Below are 24,175 nucleotides of genomic sequence, written 5' to 3'. Positions count from 1 at the left end.
TATCTCGCTGGTATTAAGTTGCGAGCCCCACCCAAAGTGTAAACTCAAAGCAACGGACAACTACATTAACGAACTTTGCGTAAGGTAAACAATCCTTGCAACCGTGGTCACAAGCACCGTTGTTTTCTCCCTGGTGGCTACATCACATCCCCTAGTCTCATGTTTGTGTCACTCAAGCTAGACATTAGGGGGCATGAACCCACAATCATGCATAATATAAAAGGAGAACCAAATATATAACTCATCACAATCTGAACATGATCTCATAATCCATCGGATCTCAGCAAACACAGCATAACAACAACAGGTAAATTCCATAGATGCCTTGATCATGTAGGGCAGGTCACAAGGGCTAAGCATTGAAGCACAAGGTTGGAGAGAAGACATCACATAGCTACTGGTCATGGACTCATGGTCCAAGGAGGACTACTCACGACATGTACGGGAAGCGTCCATGGTGGTGGAGAAGTTCCCGAAGGCCAATCCCCCCTCCGGCACGGTGCCGGGAAGAGATATTCTCGCGCTCCTGATCTCTGAAGTGCTACGGCGGCGGAACTGTAACACCCTGGTTTACGATCTTGTTTTTTTCCTTTGCGGGATTTGACTCCCGTCTTTTGTCTCGGTGTTGTCGGATTTCTTGAGCTCTTGGGTATGTGAAGATGGTCATCAACCTTGCCTTTCTATCCAGCGAGAGATTCGTTCCAGTCCAACCCTACCTTCCGAGTTGTCGGAAGGGAAACCCTAATCATTCCAGTTACAAAGGAACCCCAATCTCCTTTGATCTGTTGACTCCCAAACATTTCTCAGTGATCATCCTTCATCTTTAAACCCTGGATATGCAAACATATTGCTAAGTCGTTTGCAATATTTTTCATTTAGAATTAATTACTTCTTCTGTCAATTAAAGTAATTAAATCCAGGAAAATATCTATCTGTCTCCAGAGTTCATGAAAACTTGTGGAGATATTCTTTGTGATCATATTGAGCTCCCATAAAAATATTGGCCATAATTAAATAGGAGAAATTGAATTTTCCTATTTAATGCCAATATTGCATTTTGGGCACTTTCTAAAGGAACTACCATTTTGGTAGCCAGAAAAATTCCCAAATAAATTATGGAGCTCCTCATATCCATATCTTCCCCATTTCCACCAAAAACCCAAGTTCCATAGTTCTAAGTTTGAGCACAACATCAAGTTGCAAATTCTGTCCAGTTGGGCAATTTGCAAAGGAAGTGCTTGAACCCTTGATCTATTTGAGCTGAAATTTTTCATGGTGGTTAAAATTGATAAATCACCCATGGATTCCAAACACCAGCTCAATCCCTCTATCCTTTCATCCCACTACAAGGACACCCCCTATAAAGCAACACATATTCTACAACGTTTTGATTATAGGTTGCAAAATTCATGGTAGATACGCATATATAAGCATTGTAGCAAAAGCATTGCAGGCTTGGAGCTTGCAACCGGCCACAACCTGTCCTCGGCCTCCTGCTGTTACTCTAGCCCGGCCCAAGTTGGTTATCAAGATTAACCTAGATGGTCCCTGTCAACAACCTCCTCCTATTCCTCACGAGCTTGTAGACTCCCACGCATGCCGCCGCCCCTCAACTTACCTGCATACTGGAGCACGCCCCTCAACACTCGCCGGAGATCCTCCATCCTGGCACGTCGCCCCTCACCACTCGCCGGAGATCCTCCACCCCGGCGCACCGTCCCTCGTCACCAGTCCCATGCGACCCTCCATCCCGATCCGCCGTCCCTCGTCACCAATCCATTGAGATCCTGCATCCCGGCGCGCCGCCTTTCTTCATCACTCTCCTACTACCAACTGCGTCTACTACCTATGCACTTGGGCCTGCGATTACGAGGGGAGCTGCAACTACAACCATCCTCGCGATCGCGCCTCCGCGGTGAGTCGGGACGCTTCTCTTCTACCAATTTTTGTTTTCCACATCATGCTCTACTTCACTTCAATCTAGTTGGGAATTGAAACTTATGGCCTGCCAGTCCATGATAATGACCGACAAACTGAATTACATCTAGTTGGTGTGGAGGTGAGCTAAAGCCACTTGTTGTGATTGAATTGATTCTAGTAATGTCTTAGGAAATTGTCACCAGCCGGTGGAAGTAAAACTTGATTGTGCATTCGTTGATTATGTGATTGAGTGATTGTCTAATAAGTCTTGTTGTCTTAGTATGGTGGTTGATGTTGATGATTCAGATTTCCACTTTCTGCTTACGATGCCATATGTTGTAGGCCTGATTCGTCATATGGTCTTATTTATTTGCGAGACTTCAGAGCAGGTTAAAGTATCAAATTACGTCCACTTAGTGCTGAGAAATGTAATCACACTAAAGCACTAAATATGTTGCAATGGACATGATCCCAGAAGTTTCTCCCTCTATTTTATTTGAGGCATAATTTAGTAACTTTTTTTTACATATTTCCATCCGCTTAAAAGACCATTTACCTCTCTATGTTCTCTGCTACTACAAACTGAGCAGCAGCTTGGCATCTTTACGCAACTCCGTCAAGTAGGCCGCTATGACGCTCGGGGAGAAGGACATCGGTGCAGTGCATGGCGAAGCCGAGTACTTGTTGGATCCGAGGGCTTGTGATCCATAGTTCTCCGCATGATCATCCATAAGCATCTGGTGACATTAGCACCCAGAGCTGCATAAGGCTTTCTCCCCACTACAACTGGAGTTCAAGAGCGTAAGGAAGGTAATCTTCTGATCCATAACTGTTGCTTGTCACAAAACTCTGAAAATATTATTGAGTACATGTACCACAAGCTATGCTTTCTATTTAAGAAGATGTTTATGTGAGCTGCATGTCATATAATAAAAAAAGAATTGCACAAGCAAATCTTACTCTTTACTTATGATTTATGATCAGAAAATATTTGTTGTGTAATCCCTAAATACACTAGAAGATAAAAAATCTTATAAAACTATGCTTAGACAAGTAGTACTTATTTAGTCAAGTGACATGTTAGTTAAATTCTACACGCTAAGACGAGTAGTACTAATTTAGTCAAGTGACATGATTCTAGACCTATTGCAATGTATCTCACTTCTGTATTTTTTGGAGATAGCTGAACTAGTTTGTGTTCCAGGAATACAAAACGTACCATGGATGTTTTCCATTTATCCACTTGGCTTTTGGAATTTTATTGTTGTCCCCTTCTCCTATTATTAATAACATATACCTATACGGTTCTCTCTGCTGGTTTGTCAAATTCTATACACTAACTTTGAGGTCCATGCTTCCTCTTTATACTATGCTTGCCTACATCCATAGTATCACTCCTTTATTCTCGTGATGTGCTTTTCCTTTACAAGGTGGAATATACACCATGGGGAAAAGTAGAAGTAAATTTGTCGCATATGGCTACTTTATAAATACTTTCATGTTTCTGATTCATCATGAGGTCATGTACTGATACATTGCAAAAACAAAAAGGAAAATATATTAACTAAATGCAAATAATTTCCATTCGAAAATGTTAATTGTTTCTATGTAATTTCAGTTATTGGCATCGTTCATCTGCCCACATTCAATATTATTTTTTGGATGCCTGCAACTTCCAACTAATTATTATATCACCATATCTATATCTGTTATATATTTGTAGTTTACAAAATAAGGCATCAAGGCATCCTAATTATTTGTTCGAACATACTACAGTCTTGTTTTCTCTGCCTCATCTTCTCATTCTCTTAATAGTGTCACTTCCTTTGATTTATCCGCTCACATGTGCTATTTATAATTTGACCTAGATATATACTGGATGTTTTATTAGAAGTTGGTGGTAAAGATGAATTAATGATTGATACACCCTGCTGTTCTCGCCGCACTTTATGCAAAATCATTGGGTTGGTACTGGGAGTACCTCATTTACGATGGATCTTATGTCTCAAAGCTTCTTTTCAATGTCTAATATGTTATATTTGTACTAACTTAGTAAATTTAATTTATCTTTTGGCTTAATATGTCTCAGGTATTGATATAGTAATACTTTGTTACTTGATTAATGGTCAACATACTGCTTCAATATCTTCCAGTAGGTGACCTAGAATTATGCACTTGCTCATACCATATTGCTACTCGAATAAAAGTTGGTAGTGAAAGGCTTCATAGAATTTTATAGATGATGTACATCATGAGATTAACCAGGATAAGAATGTATTCTTAACCATATGGCATGTGTGATGTTGGGTTGTAGCCGTTGTATGCCGAAAGGCTTCTTATATTTTTCCTTGATTCCTTCCATTTTATTCTATGTGGCATAGTTTGAGCATTTTACATTCTATACACACTTTCACTATTACCTACCCCATTTATATTGGTATGTCCTTCAAATAGCAGGCAGGTACATTAGTTGGCTTATAATCTCTTATCCCTTGAAAGACTTAGAAGATGGCACCTCATGGGACAACATAAGATACCATATACTAGAGGAAAAGATGCAAACATGACAGGTCTTGGCCTCTCAACCTTTTCTATTATATGTCTTATTTCTATTAATTATTTTGCTCGACATGATTGTGCCAATGGTAAATTTGATTTTCTCTAGCAGGCAGGAACAAAAGTATTTTTTAGTGAGACTAAAAAATCATAACAGAGACATAGCTCTTGCTACAGTTGTGAGTTGATCCTAAATTCGAAATTGATGGTGCTGAGATTACTAATGAATTATGCGTAGTGCCTGTCCATATGGCACTTGTCAAAATTCAAGATTTGGTATAGAGTTGCAAAAACTGTAATACCTTTGTAAGTGACTAATATCTTGCGTCTATCACTACTTAAATCATGTCAATGCATTGTGTGTTAACAGTTCATTTTGCTCTTTTCTTTGTAGATTAAAAACATAAATGGATGATTATATCGGTGTGTGGCAACATGCAAATATACTACAATGATGATGATGATGATGTTCCTGTTCATGATGATGAAGACATATGCTTTTAGTTTAATTAAGTTTGTATGGATGATGTTCCTGTTGGGCGATGTTCCTAGATTATGTTTTAATAGAGTAGTAGGGATGTTGATGGATGCTTTCAATTTAAATTTCACTGTCACAAACCATTTAGATTATACATCCCATTTGGATGGTTTTCCTTGTCTAATATTCACATTTGTAAAGAAAAAGTTTTATCTAATATATGATTTCTTCCTCTCATGAGTATATTCTCTTGTTTTTCTTCACTTGATAATTATCATCATGTTGTGAAGCATTAATTTAAATTGCTGGCTATATGTATAAAAATATTATTTTTCACATTATATATGAACCAACGCTTGAAGCTTTGCAAATTCTTCGTTGCCAAGCAATGGGATTTTGATTCCTATTCGTTAAGCACCAACGTATAGAAGTGTTGCACAAGTTTGTTTTATGTGTTGCATTCTTGCAACGGTTCCTTCTACCAACGATGATGTAAGCGTTGCATTATGCGCTAGCAACGCCGGATAAGGCAACGCATCCCAAACCGTTGGTAAATACAGTAACAACGCATATATAGACTTTTAGATACGGAAAAATGCGTTGCTATAGAGGGGTTGTTGTTGTAGTGTCCTCAGCATTTTTCTCAAGTTTCTGTCCATGTGGAAGTGCTATGAAGGAACTACCAAATTTCATCTGTATTCATCGAGCCAACTTGTCCGAGAAAATTATTTTCCATTTCTGGCCAGTTTGCAAGTTTGCAAAGGAGGTGTCATCTAGAGCAATCCATTGGTGCTGAATTTTAGTACGAAGGGTCACCCTAGTGACTGATCACTCTTTGCCGAAGATCGGGCCAAGGTGAGCACTGTGATGGCCATGCCACCTGTCAAACACCTTCATGCCAGCACTCATGTGAGCTTTCATCTGTCATCAGTCGTCCCCACTTCCCTCCAAAACCTGTCTAGTCAACTCAGTGAAGCAAGGAGAAGACCCCAGCCACGGTTTGGCTGCGAGTGAGGCGTGGCAATACCGTGGCCACACGGTGACCACGCGCAGAGCGCGCCAAATCGGTGCACTGTGCACTGGATCCTTCGGAAGCTCGTCTCCAACAAGCTCTGACTCGCCCGGACGCGCCGACGAGCTACCCACCGTGTGCGCGAGCCCTCTGGAACTCTCTCCCCCTCACCCTAGCTCCTAGCCGCCTCTAGCAACGTCGATTCACCGCTAGGTTGCCGCCATGGCGACGAGCTGTCGAAGCTCCGACCGTCGTCGCATATCCCCTCCCTAGCCTATTTAAGGCGTTCCCTGAGTCCTCCTACTCTCGAGCGACCTCCCCATCCCTCTCTCTCGAGCTCCCGGAGCTTTGTGCCCTCCCATGGCCGAAGTGGCCGCCGCCGAGCCCCTCCTAAATTCGGTCGAGCCCGAGCCTCTCCCTCCCTCTAACCACCACCTCTGCCTTCCCCTCGTCACCGCGACCCTCCCTAGAGCCTCGGCCCCTCTCCTCCGCCATCTGGCCACCGTGCCAAGATCCGGCCGAAGCCACTGCCCATCACGGCCGTCGCCTCGCTTGCCTAGGCACTCTCCGGTGGTTGCGCTATGGGCACACGGATGCGGCGCCTCCTCTTCTTTTCGTCGGTGGCCGGAGCGCCTCTGGAGATGGTCGGAGCCGGCAGGACGAGCGTCGGTGCCGGTGCTGTGTCTCTGCTCTGCGGGCACCCAGGGGAAGAAGAAGAAGGAGGCAGAGGAGAGAGATAGGTCAGCGGCAGGACCCGCGTGTCAGGCTCACAACAAAGTCAACCACGAGCCCGCGCTGTTTAAGTGGAAACATATTCCACTAGAATACTCTTTCCGCTTTCGAAAGCGTAAACAACTGCTGCTACAGACTGAAGTGCGCTTTCCCTTTGCGGAAAGCGTATTTTAGCAAATACGCTTTCCCTCTCCCCCGCCGGCCGAATCTTTTAAATTGTGAACGTTCGCTGGTTAGGGCACTCTTCTGCCTAAGAAGTGAACGACCATATCTTTTCACCCGAGACTCCGATTCAGGTGAAACCAGCGCCCACGTCTTCAGTTCGTCGAGCCCGTTCCGATGGTAAGATTTTAATGATGGTTTCACATTCTAAAAATGACCATTTTGACCTTCCTCCATTCAACCGCTCCGAGAGAGAACAGTTTCCGGCGATCCTTTCCGCGGACTCTCCGCACTTCTTCTCGGAGTATTCTTTGACCCCGGGCAAGCCGACCATCTGATATATGACCTAAAGCATTGCTCTGTGTTATTCTTCCGTGTTTAATTAATGATATGCTTGTGCTAGAAATTATTAAACCCCTGTCATTTCGATATTATCATTTACATTACCTGCTACTCCTAATCTTATCATTACATTAATGACTTGTCGTGATATTACTGGCTAAGACTAAATCTAGTCGGTTGATCTAGAGTCACCTAAGGATGGCAATGAATCGGGTTTGGCTCAGGGTGAACTATTTCAAATCCATATCCAAATCCACGAAGTTATTATGTGCCCATCCACGAAAAAATCCATGGGCACAAAATTATGCCCATGTCCAAACCCGATTAATATCCATTGGGCATGGATATCCATCGGGTTCTCTTAATACGTATACATAATACATAGAACAACTTCCACTTAAGCTCCCAAATTCTCACAAAATAACCGCTGAAGAGAACAACTAGTCTAGACATGTCCTCACCGTGTGCTCATCATTTGGACCTCCTTTGGTAGGAGAGTTCAGAGATTGGACCAAAGGGAGAGAAAACTGTACAGTTCTCCAAAAAACATGCTAAATGATTTCCTTCTCAAATAACACTAAGCATTAACATATGGTAGCTACAGCATGCCATGTTCCAAATCTAAATCGTGCTCATGTGGTAACCAACAAAAATGATCTAACTCTATAAATCCCTTCTGGTTACTACTACAAACTAGTAAACTGCAGGCAATGTTTAATATGTAGACATACATGAAAAGGATTCATGAAACAAAAAATATGACCACTCCTTCAATTACTATTTGAATAAACCCCAAGAAATATTTAATTTATAGACAAACATGAGAGGGATTTGTGGATTTTTTACTACTGCTCCAATTAGTACTGTAAACTGAAGGATATACTTAATTTGCACAAATACATCAGAAGGATTCAGGGAACAAAATAGTTACTACTTACTACTATAAACTGAAAGATATATGTAACTTGCAGGCATACATGAGAGGGATTCAGGGAACAAGCTGTCAAGCACATGTTGCACACCCACGCACAAGAACATAACACATAGATGAGAGGGTTCAGGGAACATAAAAACTTACACTGGACACCGGTTGTTTGGTGTGTTCATCACCTTCTTGGCATGGCCATGCTCATCTTCTTGGTCTGCGCTCGTCTGCCCACACCCCCGTGCTGCCAAGATCCTGGTTCGGAACACAACATCTCTCTTGTACGTCGCGCCGTTCCGCATATGTGTGCTCTGCATCGCAGCTCAGAGACTCGCGCCGGACCGCCGCCATACACGTTTGCACGAGGAGAAGCCGACGGAGGGCTCAAGCGGAATGGGTTTTGGGCTGTCACAGGACAGTGGCGCTAGAGCCTAGAGGTAAAGGCTGCAGGCGCTGGTAGTTGCAGCTAGGGCAACGAGAGGAGTAAATCAAGGTAACGGAGATGAATGATGCTGCTTAATGATGATTTGTTTAACAAGGAGTTTTCTTTAGTGAAGTTTAACGATGAGTTAGAAGAATAAGAAGAGAGAGTGGAGAAAGTTACGGTGGGTAACGGGGAGAGCTGGTGGAATTCCTTTGTCATTTTTAATGAAGGAAAAATGTGTTGGAAGATGGGATAGTGGGGATCAATTAATTTTTCCACAATAAGGACAGTAAAACTGCACCTAATCCCTACCCTCTCAACGATTAGGCGTTTTTGGCCGTCCGTTTTGACCATAAGGGATTTATGGCCGTCAGATTTCGTGGTAAAATGAATCTGATCTGTAGTCAGCTTAATCTAGCCCACCTGTCCTGTGGGCTGCTACTCCAGAGGCCGAAACCCATGCCTGTGGTGCATTGGGCCTTCTACTAGCCCAATCTGCCAGCCCACCCGACTGACCGCGTGAACCCGACCGGTCCAGTCGCCAACCCTAATCGAATCCCCGTCGAGCCGCAGTCCCGATCGATGCTGGTCCAGTCGCGAAATCCAATCCCGTCGAGCCGCAGCTAAGGTACCGATCGATCCTGGTCCAGTCGCCAACCCTAATCCAATCCCCGTCTAGCCGCAGCTCAGGTCCCCATCGATGCTGACAAAGAATGGAGCCGCAGAGACGAGGACCGATGCGGCCGCAGAGAGGAGGACCGATGCGGCCGGTTCCATTCTGTCCAGTCGCACGAGCCGGTGCGGCCGAGTCCTCTACGCGCGGCTGGATCCCAACGACCCAGGTTCTTCACCCTTCTTCCTCCAGCACTCCTGCAGTAGTATCCAGAGCTACACTTGTCCACTATGTCGCCTCTCATCTTCAATTTTGATGCAGATTTCCCTTTCCCAATACAATCGCTAGGCACTCAATATATGTACTCTATTCGAGCTCTTGTTGATGCTGATTTCCCCATTTAATTTGTTGCAGTTATTGTGCCCAAGTGTTTCATATTGGTTCTGACCTACTGGTTCAACAAATTTTTGTAAGGTGTTTCTGCGGTTATTTTTGCTCCTGAAATCTGAAACTGAGGATTCCATTGGCTGCCCAAGGGTTAGTTTAGTCGAATGTCATATTTTATTCCATATTCAGTGTGTTCATATGATTACTTAATTTCCATTTTTGTCCGTTCATAAATATCCATGACATACGACCGCCCACTATTATTTTTGCTATATATATGAATCAGGTTGTTTTTTGTTTAGGAACGTAGATCCTTACACACAAGCATAATGTTATTGTATAGACTCGTAGTTTGTTCATATATGATAAAATGACATATCTAATGTTTGTATAGTTCTTGCAAAGAAGAAATGATTATTAAATGTTTCGTGCTTTTAGTGTGTGCCTGATTGTTGAGGCATGTACATGTTATAATTTGACCCCACAAGACATGGAGATGGGGGATGTCACTTTTCTGTTCTCCCTCGGCCTCATCGGCTTTAGGCATCAGCAATGCGAGTGCTATGAGAACAGTCGTCGGCCACCATTCAAGGCTGTTGGAGGCAGAATCTATACCGTGGACGTCATTTTCCTTTTCTCCCATCAAGGTATGATGCCACCCTAAATCTCAAGTCCGTAGATTGGTTATTGAGGATTGCGTTCCTCCATTCCTCCGGTGGATATTTCTCAGTCCGCATCGCTAAATCAATTGCTTCTTCCCATAAGTTTGTGCCTAGATACATTGAGGACTATTTGTTTTGTTTTGTTTGGGTTTCTGTTTAGATACATGATTCCTCTCAGATTAGTCGAAGAAGTTTCAGATGGTATTACTAAATCAAATGTGATTTAGGGAGAAACCTTAATAGAGGTAGTGCTTGATTCTTGTTAAAAATAACACCCATATAACATATTCCGCCCATTGCTCGTAAAGATTACTAATACTGGCACCTGCATGGTTGGTGCTTTTCTGCTTGGACACCACTGCTTCGGAATCTGAGTGGAACTGCCATGCGTTGTGAACCAACTACAATTAGAAATGAACCACCTAAGAGCTCTAGCTAGATGCTTATTACTGAAATATGATTGTTTTTGTTGGCAAGAAATCTATCCAGAAAATCATACACACTTAGTGCTTTCTCAAATTCCCCTTGTTCTTTCCTTGTGCTTTTTTGTAGATCCAGCCATCCAGTGACCTGCATTGTAGAGGGGGAGAAAATTTTATTGTCTTTCATCCATAAAGAACTGAGATGTTTTTTCTTATCTTCGTTTACAGAGAGCCATTTCAGTTCCCAAGTGGCCTTTCTTCACAACATCGACTAGGAAAAGAGTCTGCAGTTTTATTGGTTACTTCAGAATGTATCGTAATTAAACGGCTTCTTGCATTCCAGTTAAGTGGAATAAAGTCTCGTTTGCACTTCTGTAACTTTCTCCTTTGGGGTATTGGAATTATTTTCAGTATATTGAATTGATTGTTAAGTGTACAATGTATGTTGGTGATACATTTATAACTGACTCTTGATTTAGTACAAAGTTGAGCAGAAAGAACAAGAGCAGAACTTTTTGTTTCAAAAACTTGCCCAAGCTCACAACTTGTGAATAATCTGACCCCGGACCAAGATTTGTACTTAAATTTCTATGACTGGCTAACTAAAGATCTGACTCAAGTACCCTTCTTCCTATATATAGTTTAGGGGTAAAGGAGACAACTGGCTTGATGAGCCCTTTTGTTCACCACACACCGACCCCATTCACTCTTTTCTGTTGGACCGAACCACTGGAGAATACCATCTAAGAGGAATCAAAGAAATGTGAGTATAAGACATGATGTTAACATCATTTATATGAAAAAAAATTGTACTATTGTACCTAAAAATTTATCTCTTAGTAATTCCAAAAACCTCAAATTTAAATATGGTGACACCAACACTATATCTTATTTTGCTTATAATCTATGTATTTATAATACTCCTACCCTTCTCAATATTTTTTTACCTGGTAGCTTTTCATTTTCGGTTGAACTTACAAGCATCAGCATGATTTATTTTTCTCGTTCATAATTTATATCATATGAAAGTTGCTTTACATGTCAGTATCTTTCAGCATAAATAGTTAAATACTGCATATACTGGACACTTGAGAGGTGGTTTTAACAACCTATATCGTCCAAACTGTGAGGTTATACTAATCAATCAGTACATTATGCCTTTTCATGTTTTCCAGTCTGCATACTTCGTGAGTATGCACTGTTCCTAGATGTAAAAGACATGTATCTAGAACTATTTTATATTGCTCTCATGGCTGCTTTATCTGCAACCTATTTATCATGATGTATCATTCTCAAACTTTGTATTGCAAATTTCTGCGACTTTTTGCTAGAGTTATTTTAGGAGCCAAAACAGTAGACAATCAATCACAGAACATGTTTCCATCAGCCATCCTAATTTAAGTCCCATACACTTGATACCACGACTCGAACCAGTAAATTCAAACTAAATAGTAAATAAAATTGAAAAATTATGTCTTCTTGTTAGTGTAACAAGTGTGCTTTACAATTTTCAAGCGAAACGGGATAGCAGTGTTTCGCTTGTGAAAAAACAAAATTAAGTGTAACATTTGAAGGTAATATCTGGTGTTTATCTTGTTTGTTTTGCACAGGTCAGAATGCTTAAGCTTTCCCCCCTAAAAATTTGTAGGTAGCTTTTGAGTGTGAAATGATCCTATCTATTTTTTTGACATTACAAAAAATATATAGTTTTGCGCAGAAACATATGCTCCCATGAGATGAATTAATTTCTTGCAACACACTACTTTCTTGCAAATCAACTGGAGTCTTCTCTAATTATAGATCGATCGGCCTCTCTCCTGGATTACGTATCATTCTGTTGAAAAATGAAGTGAAGAAAAGAACAACCTACAAGGCAGCCCAACACATCAAAGCATTTCAAACAAATGCATATAAATTAGTTTGAGTTTCAAAAAAAAGAATGGATAGGCGCAGCAACGCGCACCATTAGCGCCTCTAAAACATTGCATGAACACGTGCGCATATTGGATATTTTATTTATGCACCTTCTTGCATTTTAATTCCATGTAGTTGTGCACTCCATTTAATAAGTTATTTATCTTTTGGTACAAATGATTTTACCGGAATCACTGTACACATCTCTGCTGGGATTGTTGCAACTCAGAAGAAATAGGAAAAGACCCGAGTGAATGCAAGATGACATCAACAACCAAAGGTGAAGCATTTATATAAACCTTTGGTTTTCGATACAAGAATAATCATGTGTGGTTTTTGTTTGAAGGTGTGTGGCTTTCGTTCGGTGTGGTAATTATTATGATGATCATTAATCAGAGATTCATACATGTGCTATTTTCTTCTTACAAAGCAAATCAAGTCTGAATCTTAAATTCAACAGTTATTCGACATGTTATGAATGCATCACTCACAAAAAAGCATAGTTTTCATCCATTGACTTGGGCCGACTTAATCCGTGCATTGATGTTTCGTCATTTCCTGAAGTTACATAACTCTTGTGGTTTCCTTCAGGTTAATGTGGTTACTCCATTAAGTGAAGGTTAGCCACTGCTCCTTGATCAAGGCTATTAATTTATAGATGTGTGTTAAAGTTTCTTCGTAGTATTCGGGTGAAGAGTATAAGTCGAAGCAAAAGGCTATTACATAAAAAACATTTTCATTTGAAAGAAGCCATAAGATAGAAATGGCCATACATATATTGTACTCCCCCTGTTCATAAATATAAGTCCTTTTAGAGATTTTAATATGGACTACATATAGAGCAAATGGATGAATCTACACTTAAAAATATGTCTATATACATCTCTATGTAATTTGTATTGAAATCTCTGAAAATACTAATATTTAGGAACGAAGGGAGTGTACATGAAACAAAAATGTATATAACCTGTCCAGCTTAGTATTTCCCTCTTTTTCTCACCTTATATAAATGGAAATTCCTATCAAACTATTGTCAAAATAGATGGGCGCAGCAACGCGCGCCTTCGACGATCTAGAATGTCATATTATCGGGTTGGGTTCGGATATATACATGGATACATAATTATGTCCATGCCCTACCCATGAGTAATCGGGTCGGGTTTGGATGCTGCCCATGGACGTAAAAACATATCCAAACCCTATCTGTTCGGGTCGGGTATCCGCGGGTATCCATGTCCATGGATAAAATTGCCATCCTTACAGTCACCTGTCCGGGCTTATCTGTGCAACCACATTTTCCGGTATGGGACGAACTTGACTTGGTCCGATTGCGTGCTCTTTCATCGGTACCTCCAAAGAGGGAGGGTTATGCATGCACGCTACCTTGATCAGGTAGGCGGTGGTAACCCTGTGAGCCAGTTGAGTATTGTGCCGGTGTCCCCATTTGGGACAGCTTAGTTTGGCCACGACGGTGGCGGGTGCAAGAGGACACAGGGCCACCTAGGGGAGGACTCCGGGGGAGGATAAATGCCGGTGGTACGATGGAAAAGTCACGGGTCAGGCAGGTTTCGTTGAAGCAACGCTGGTCCATCCGAATGGGATCACGAGGCCAGGTGCTTCATGGTGTGGGTAAAGTGTGCAACCAGTGCAGAGTGTCAAATCTATTCGAATAGCCGCGTCCACGGTATTAGACAGCCCGTCCAAACCTCACTAGGTGGTCAACCATATCAGCGATAATAATGATGGAATAACTCGTCTTGTGTAGAAATCAGATGATGTCACGAATATGATATGTTAGCCATGGGATGGCTATGAGATGAGTGGTCAGATGACCACATGATTCGGATTGGATTTGGATCAGATTCAGGTTGGATTATGAGAACATTCGGAGTATAAATTATTTACTTAATATGCTTTACCTTATCATATCTACTTTAGTAGTTATCTTGCTGGTTAATCCTGTTATAACATGATAATTAATATTACTAGACAGGATTGCTTGGTCATGATGATTAATATTGCTCTAATAATAAATGCATGCTTGAATGCCATGGATTGCTTTGCTTAGTGTATATGTTAGCTTGGTTTGCTTGCAAGTACATCCAAAAGTACTCAGCGACCTTTAACATGGCCAGGTTCACATAAGGATCCGTTGTTCGTCGTCAAGGAGCTGGAGTGTTCGTGGGCTAGAGGAGTAACCTAGTCAGATCCTTGTGGATTCGAGCCGCACCAAGACCATGCTGCCTTAGATAGAGCTTTTCCGCTACCTTCACCCTTGTAATATCCCATGTAAGACCCTTATATCTATTAATAGAAATGCATGTGCTCATGATACTTGTTGTAAACGCGCATACCAGAGTGATTTCCTCGGCTGGTATGCATGGTGACCGTCTGGCTATAATGGTAATTAGGCGGGCGCCACAGGAACGGTGGAGAAATTCGTGATTCTGGATATATCTTTAGGGTTTTCCTTCCGAGGGGTAAATATAGGCCAAAGGTGGGCGCTAGGGGGTGGACCCTCCACCCAGGCGTCCTGGTGGCGCGGCCAGGAGGGAGCCCGTGCAGGGTGGCCGCGTGGGCGGCGCCTGGCTCCCCTATGGGCCACCTTGATGCTTTCTGAAGCTTTCGTCACGCTGATTTTTATATATTTTTCTCGGGATTTTTGGGGCTCCGAAAATTGGGGTAATGTCCCTGCAACTAAAAGACATCAGCAGACAGAAACTGGCACTGAGTGCACTGAGTTAGTACGTTAGTCCAAATATGTGTAAAAAGGTATGAAAGTGTAGCAAAACATATAAAAATGTCACCCAAAAGAACATGGAACAAACAAAAATTATAGATACGTTTGGGACGTATCACATCATCATAATGAGCTCAATGTGACTAAGGAGTTAGCCACAGGATCATGTGTTACGGAACAAGTAAAGAGACTTGTCGGTAACGAGATTGAACAAGGTATAGGGATACCGACGATCGAATCTCGGGAAAGTATCATACCGATAGACAAATGGAATTGTATACAGGATTGAGTGAATCCTCGACATCGTGGTTCATCCGATGATATCATCGTGGAACATGTGGGAGCCAATATGGGTGTCCATATCCCGCTATTGGTTATTGGCCAGAGAGGTGTCTCGATCATGTCTGCATGTTTCCCGAACCCGTAGGGTCTACACACTTAAGGTTCTGTGATGCTAGAGTTGTAATGGGAATTGTATATGTGGTTACTGAAAGTTGTTCGGAGTCTGGGATGAGATCTCGGACGTCACGAGGAGTCCCGGAATAGTCCGGAGGTGAAGATTTATATATGGGAAGTCCAGTTTCGGTCACGGGAAAGGTTTCGGGGTTTACCGCTATTGTACCGGGACCACCGAAAGGGTACCGGGGGTCCACCGGGATGGGCCACCTGTCCCGAAGGGCCACATGGGTAGAAAGTGGGAGGGAACCAACTCTGTGGTGGGCTGGTGCGAGCCACCAAAGGGGCCTAAGGCTCCAACTTGGGAGGCAAGCCACCCCCTAGGCCGCCGCCGCCCCCTCCTAGGGTTTTCTAGGGTGGCCGACCCCCTCTCCCCTTCCTCCTATAAATAGAGGAGGGTTGGGAGGACTGCACACACACCTAAACCCTTCCCCTTGGTGCATCCATACCCCTCCTCTTCTCCTCCTGCGTGGCGCTTGGCGAAGCCCTGCCGAAGAACCATAAGCTGCACCGCCACCACACCGTCGTGCTGTCGGAGCTCTCCCACAACTTCTCCTTCACCCTTGCTGGATCAATAAGGAGGAGATGTCCCCGGGCTGTACGTGTGTTGAACGCAGAGGCGCCGTTCGTTCGGTGCTTGGATCATTTCGCCGCGAGTACGAATCCATCAACCGCATTCATAGAAACGCTTCCTCTTAGCGATCTTCAACGGTATGAAGATGCTCTCCCTCTCTCTCGTTGCTAGCATCTCCTAGATTGATCTTGGTGACACGTAGGAAAAATTTGAATTATTACTACGTTTCCCAACAGGAGTTCCGAAGAGAAGTTGTTTCAATAATGAGATATTTAAACCCACCAATTCTTTGATCATGAGATATTTCAACCCATGATTTCATCATTGAGTTATCTTGGTTTAGATTTTATCTAAGGATTTTTGCTATTATGGTGATCTCATTGATCCAAGTTTTCAATGTTCACTCTTGTTGTAAGAAGTTGTGCATATCTTGTTGCTTCCAATCAATCCTTATTTCTGTTAGAGGCTGGTTGTCACCTCATTATTTTGAAATGGTTTCCATAATCCCACAATAAGCTTGTTCTTTTTGTTGTTGTTTTTCGACAACTACGTTCAATTATCTTGTCTGGAGGCTCTTCAATTCAATTGTGATAGTAATTGTCATTTTCTTCTTCATTCTATTCTTCTCAAAGATCTAGTTTCTATTCTCTTGTTCTGGAGTTGTGGTGATGTTGCTCTCTTCAATCTATCATCTTGTTCTATCAAGATCATGTTCTCTCATTGCTTACCAATTTAGTTGGTTTGTTGTGAATCTTCTCAAGATCTTTCCATCTTATCAAAGTTTTGCCCTCTTTCCTACCGAAGTGCTGCCGAATTTTTGTTTGAATTCTTGCTTGTTTCTTCATGTTATCCTCGACCCCTTTGCAACCTTTAAGTTTTGTTGGTTTCACTCGTTTAGCAAAGAAGCAACTAAGCTTACCTTTTACTCTTTCTCTTCCTCTTCCCCTTTCATTCATAGATCTTGGGGCGAGATCTCTTGTTAGTGTAGGAGAGTTGTAACAGCCCAAGACCGAGGCTCCAGAAGATTCCCTATTTATTCCATTGCTGCTGTGCGATTATATTTTCTGTCGCATTCATCATCGCATCATGCGCATCATCTGCACTGCATCGACACTCCGTTGCTACCAGTTTTCAAGACATGCATCCGTTAGTAGTTGCCGGTTCTCTCCGTTTTCATCGTTGACCGTTTTGAGCCCGACCAGACACGCCCTAATCTCTAGTTGGAGTTAGTCTGATGTAAGTAGGTGTTCAGGATCATTCATTTGATCATGAGTAGTTCACGTCCGCTATGCGTAGATCATCCCCCTCTTTTATTCCTGTACTCGTAAGTTAGCCACCTCAAACAAAAGCTTAGCCGCTTGCTGTAGCCTCGCCACTTAACCATACCATACCCATTAAGCTTTGCTAGTCTTGATGCCTTTGAAAATGAGATTGCTGAGTCCCTGTGGCTCACAGATTACTACAACACTAGTTGCAGGTACAGGTAAAGAGTTACTTTGAGGTGAGCACGCTCATTGTGCTATTTGGTGTTTCTTCTTCTTCTTCTTCTTCTTAGATCTAGGATGGGTTCGAGGCCGGCAACCTGGGATAGGAAGGATGTACGTTGTTCTTTTATCGTTTGTTTCCGTCCATAGTCGGACCCTGCTCTTCTTCATGATGACTGTATATTTTTGTATTGATGTGATCTTGATGTAGCTTGTGGCGAGTGTAAGCCAACTCCTTATAGTCATCTTTTGAGTACATGTACTTGTAACGATATCCATTCTTGCGAAACGACGAGATGCGTTTCTATCCCTGTCGAGGCCCTCGCGCCAAAATAAGGATAGGACCGCATCTTGGGCGTTACATTGACCTTGTGATCATTGACGACATCGACAACATACAACCCATTTCATCTTCTCTTCTTCAATTCTTTTCAATTTTTCTTTTAAATAATTGTTTTATTTTACAAGTAATTTAACTTCTCGATAAGAGGGTCGGTTGCAATTTTCAGTTCACTTACCTTCCAGATAAAAATATCTATGTCAACTTGATGGGCATAATTGTCATAAACACGAAATGAAACGAAATAGTTATATATAAAAGATAATATATCACATCTGAATCATAAACCGGACGAGGACCGACGGGGACGGATATCAAAACTATGGCACTATATATAACAAACAATCATACAAGTACGAAATTTATACAAGCAACTATCTAAATAATTCTTTTTTACAATAAAGATAAGAATGAAAGGCTCACCAAAGTGGTGCCGACGACGGGAGGACACGGGCGATCGATAGCGGTGAGGACGAGGACGGGGACGGGAAGGCACTAAGTAAACCACACCTACACATATGCAAACTAAGAAGTTAATTTGAGCTCAGATTGCATATAAATCAAGTAAATTCACATATAACAACTACTCCCAAACTAAAACCCACAAATCACTATACTTTGCATCAAACGAGCTAACTAGCAATGAGAGATGAATGGATGAAGTTGCTAAACTTTTAGAACCCTTGGATAGATGAGGTCCCTTCAATCTTGAACAAATCTTGGCAAAAACGGATGATGAGCTCGAGCTAGGGGAAGGAAACATAGAGGAGAGAAAAGGAGAGATTGGGCTCGAGCTGGAAGAAGCATCTATATATAGGGATATCTTTAGTCCCGGTTGGTAATACAAACCGGAACTAAAGGTCCATCTCTAGTTACGGTTAGTGATACCAACCAGGACTAATGGGGATTGCAGGGACCCCAGCCTAACGCAACCCTGCCAGATCCCTTTAGTCTTGGTTGGTATCACCAACCGGGGCTAGAGGTCTCTCATGAACCGAGACTAATCATGTCCGTGCCCTCGGCCGCTCCTAGCCGTCCGGGACTAATGCTGCAGACGAAAGGTATGATTTCTACTAGTGGATGACCCCTAAAAATGTCTGAAGACATTGATGATGGTCGAAGCCATTGGTGGTGTGCGAAGATAATTGCTTGAACATAATGAAACACGAAGACAGAGTCTTTTGGTAGTTAAGTGGGGTCGATGTGATCGTAGTCAGATGCTGACGTGATGCTCAACCCAAAATACCTATGTCTTCGAGTGAAGACAATGAGAGGAAATCTCTTCAAGAGTTGGTTGACTCGACATTTCTTGTAGCCCAAGTAATGTTGCCGCGTGTGTCTTTGAAATCCAACCCTTGGAAGATGTGTCGGTTGGCCATTGACCCAGGGTCATTTCGGTGATATCATGTACGGTTGTCTACTGGCTATAAATATCCCACCCCCTCCACCATAAGTTGGTGGCTGCTCCGAGTTAGATATGGACGTTGCCGTTTTGGAGCAACTAACATATAATGCATTGAGAGAGAGAGAGAGGGAGAGAGAACTATCCTGCGAGGATAAACCCAAACACCTAGAGATAGAGTGTTTGAGCATTACCGAAATTTCTGAGAGAAGTGAAGACTTGTTACACTTGAAGATGTGATCTTCCAGACGGTTAGGCGTCGTGGTCTAGCGTATCCAAGAGCCATTGTGGATTGCCAGGTGACCATGGTCTAGAATAATTCAAGAGTCATTGTGGATTGTCGGGTGACCAAGTTTGTATGGATTTCGGAAGTCTCCCCTGAAGACTTACCTGAGTGATTGGGCATGGTCTGAGAGACCTTGGCTCAAGGGAATCAAGTTGAAGACGAGGTCTAAGCCTACCCAATTAGACGTACAACTGGAACTGGTCCAACAAATCTCGTGTCTTCATCAAGCTACTCATTCTATCTTTCACTCTTTTACTTAGTGTACTGTGAAGCCATTGCTTGATCATCTCAACTCGAATACATTCACCGAAGATATTCCCAACTCCCATTTATCTTCACACTACCTAAGTTTATCTTTGATACATCTTATTGGGTATGATGATTATGCTCTATATGTTTGAATTTCTTCGTAGTATTGCATGCTATGCTTAGATCCTTGATTGATTATCCCTACCTTATCTTGTATCGTTTCCACACACCTTGAATACATTTACTGTTAAGAAGCTTTTCATAAAAATTGCCTATTCACCCCCGTCTAGTTGATAACTAGCACTCTCACCCATATATCAGTCGTGGGCCCCCTCACTTCGCTTTGCAAGTTACTCGATCCATGCAGTTTACACTCGATAGATCTCAAACATGTAGGCGAAAATGGCAAGGTACCGCTCAGTCAACTCCATCAACGAGATCTAAGTCATCATTATCGTTACAGATTTATGATAATACAATTTGGTCATGGTGGACTACAAATAAGGTCATCAAAGAAGATAGATAATTCTACGATGATATCGTGCAATGAAAACATATCATTATTAACAATCTGCCATAAACTTGTAGGGTTCGAGCACTCCATGACAATCTCATAGAAAATGTTTCTAGATTTATGGTTAGTTTAGTCACTGTCATAATATTTAATCATAAATCAACATATTCCTGGTAGTGAACCACTCGTATTTCGATTGTTGTGAAGCTATATGCATTCCTAACTTTGCATAGGAGATTGATTGTTGATCAATTATCATGGATACCAGTAGGAGTAGTTAAAAAAGTTAATAAAAACCATTAGCATGTGTTGAAGGAGGCCGGAACGGCCGTGGTTGGGCGAAGGGTACATATGTGGGTCTTCGCGTAGACACCGGATGCATCATTGGGTCCAAGGGCGCAACCGGGTAAGTGGGCACCGGAGGAGGCAGCTGTGCATGGAAGTGGCGATCCAACGACATCGGAGGCATCGTCGTGTTGAAGGGCATAGACGGGTACATTGGCACCGGAGACAAGTGCGACTGAAAGCGGTTATACATCGGCGTTGTAAGCCATAGTTGGCCATGGGCGTTATGGTGCAGCACCAGGTACGTCGGATGGGCGTTCACTGGATAAACATATCCTTTATAACAAAGCAATGTTGGTAAGTCACAGTGTACGTCACATCCAAGAAAGAAGAGGACAACACCATATTGCAAATCAGAAATCACAAGTGTGGGGTATTGTTGTTACCTGATCTTTGTGGAGCGAAATTGTGTTGCGGCGGGGCAGGGTATCTAGCCTGGGTGTATGTAATCAGGGTGTTGGGCCGAACTCTGTTGGGAGCCACCTTCATGTCGCGTGTATTTGTTGTAGTCTGGGTGTACGTAATTATGGTGTTGGGTGGAACTCCTTCCGTAGCCACCTACAGGTTGCATGTATCCGTTGTTGTAGTCTGGGTGTACTGATCACGGTGCTGAGCAGCAGACATCCTTTCAGAGCCGCCGTCAGGGTGTGTGTATCCGTTGTAGTCTGGGTGTATGTAATCACGGTGTTGAGCAGCAGACCTCCTTTCAGAGCCACCGTCAGGGTGTGTGTATCCGTTGTAGTCTGGGTGTATGTAATCACGGTGTTGATCAGGCCTCCTTTCGTAGCCACCTTCAGGCTGCGTGTATCCGTTGTAGTCTGGATGTACATGATCACGATGTTGAGCGGAACTCCTTTCATAGTCATCCACAGACTGCATGTCTTGCTGGGGTCGCCAGCCGTAAAGACATAGTTAAATCTTTCTGATTAGAGATGAAAAAAAGCGAACAGATACACAACTTGAACGATGGACTGCCGCATACCTCATCGTCTTCGGTACTACACTCCGATGTATGCTCCGATGTAAGTTGAACATTCAGCCGATAATTCTGATCACAGCCGTCTTCCAGCGCACATGGCCTGAAGCAAATAGTAAGAAAGCAAAGACGTCAAAAACCGTATTTGAATGAAAGCAATTCAATTAGTTTGACAGATTCGTATCGACGAACAGGGGTCATGCCTTGGAGTTGTATTCAGGTACGCGGAGAATGTAGAGTCAAGGGCAAGGTGCAAAAAAGATCTCCAAGCAGAATATGGTTCAACTACTTGCACTGTCTTCTTCCCAAGGTCGACACCAAGCAATCAGCCCTCAGGATACCCCACTGTCCAAATAAGGTAGACAACATCCTCCTCACCATGGATGCTGAGCGTCGGGCAAATTGTTGGTGCTAGGTTCCTCAATGTGAACTTTCTAGCACTAGCATCCCACAAGTAAGGCAACATCATATGGTGCCTCGGGTTGTTGACCAAGATGTCGTCGACATGCACGCTGTGGCCCTTGCGCCAATGGTCCCAAGAAGCATGCCTATAACATGTGCGGATCTGAAAACCATCATGGACATAACAGGGTTCATCTTCTATTAGATCGGAATAGGTCTTTAAGTAGAGCTCGGAATCATTGATGACATCTTGGTCGTCAAGATCAGCCGTGGTCTTGAAATTCATCTCCTTGCTATGGCTACTATCAGGACTAGCGCGCCTTTCGAAATGCTCCATCTCGACGAACTTGATAAACCCATCACGGAAGGCGACATCACGGTACGGCCCCGGGTCACCTTCCCGCAGCAGGTTGAACCCGGGCTTGGGCAGCGGGATGAAGCGGAGAACGGGGTCCGGGTCGAACACGTTGCAGACGATGATGCCTCGCCAGAGGTCGATCCAGCCTATGGTGTCTGCTCCGAGGGCGATCACCTTGTGGGGCACCTCGGGCAGGTCGTCCCTGACGGCCGGAGATACATGCAGCTGCAACGGCTTGGCGATCCACTTGTTCGTCTTGGAGGAGAAGGTGTGGAGGACGTAGCCCCCAAGGGTAGGCGTGGGGGCGAGGTCGGCGACGACGAAGTTGTCGTCGGCGTCGTCGGGGAACGGCAGGATGGTGGGATACGATTTACTCTTGTCGGGGGCAAGAGTGGCAGTCGGGATCGGCCTAAGCGAAGGCTTGCCAGGGGCAGGGGTGGCCCTGTAGACGAAGTGCTCGGAGAGATGACCGTCGTGGACGGTGCTGCGGGGGCCGATGGTGAAGGTGAAGCGGAGGAGGACGAGGTGTTTCTCCGAGAAAACCAGCTGGGGCTCAAGGAAGTAGTTCTCGTGCTTGAGTCCGGAGCCGTGGATGCAGAAGTAGGAGACGGCCGGCGGGTCCGCGAGAACGAAGGTCACGCTGACGACGTGGCCGGTGCTCGTCTTGGCTTCGGCGGAGGTGTCGTTCTCGTGGTCTTCGTAGCGGGGGGTCAATAGATCCTGTACGGCACATTTGATGCGAATTGGATCCTGTACGGCACATTTGATGCGAATTGGATCCTGTGCGACGTTTCTCTGACCCAAATAGCCAAAGGCCCACTCAGGCGATTAAAATGGTCGTCAACAGGAGTGAGGTTATGTTTAAGACATGTGGGTCCTACTTGGCAGATCGTCAACTTACGGCCCCACTTGACAGTGCATCTACTAACGGGCCCCACTTGGCAGTGCATCGGGTGAGACATGTCCCCGTGCCTGGCCTGTCTGTCTGAACCGCCCGTCTGAAGCTCTGTTGCTCCCGGCGGTGAGCCGAAGACGGCGGCGGCGCTTTTGTTGCAGCGGCGGAGCTTTCGATCTCGGCGACGGCGGTGGCTGTGGTGAGTGAATCCGGAACCCTTGTCCAGCCCGTTCCCTTCTGTGTCGAGTTAGATCTCACTGCAGTTCTTGTTTCCCTCCTCTGTTTTTTTTTGTCGATTTGATCCAGATTTGGATGGGGCGGAGGGGGGCTAAAGGTGATGGAGCCGCCAGAGACAACAACAACGTTGACTAGGTAATCTGTGCATCCTTTCCATCCTATGCGATGCCTCGTCTGCTTCCGCTAGCTCACAACACGCGCCATTGAAAAACAGGGCCGATGATGCTCGGACATTTGAATTCACTATCGAATTCTTTCCTTCTAAGGCGAAGCTAGGTGATGGTAGCTTGCGGGTCATAGAGGGAGATACTATTGTGAAATGGGAGGTTGAATTATCAGAGGTTGATCCACGAGAACTACAGAGCATG

This window comes from Hordeum vulgare, chromosome 4H (genome assembly GCF_904849725.1).
Source record: "Hordeum vulgare subsp. vulgare chromosome 4H, MorexV3_pseudomolecules_assembly, whole genome shotgun sequence".
Classification (NCBI taxonomy): Eukaryota; Viridiplantae; Streptophyta; class Magnoliopsida; order Poales; family Poaceae; genus Hordeum; species Hordeum vulgare.
This window is presented reverse-complemented; position numbering follows the sequence as displayed.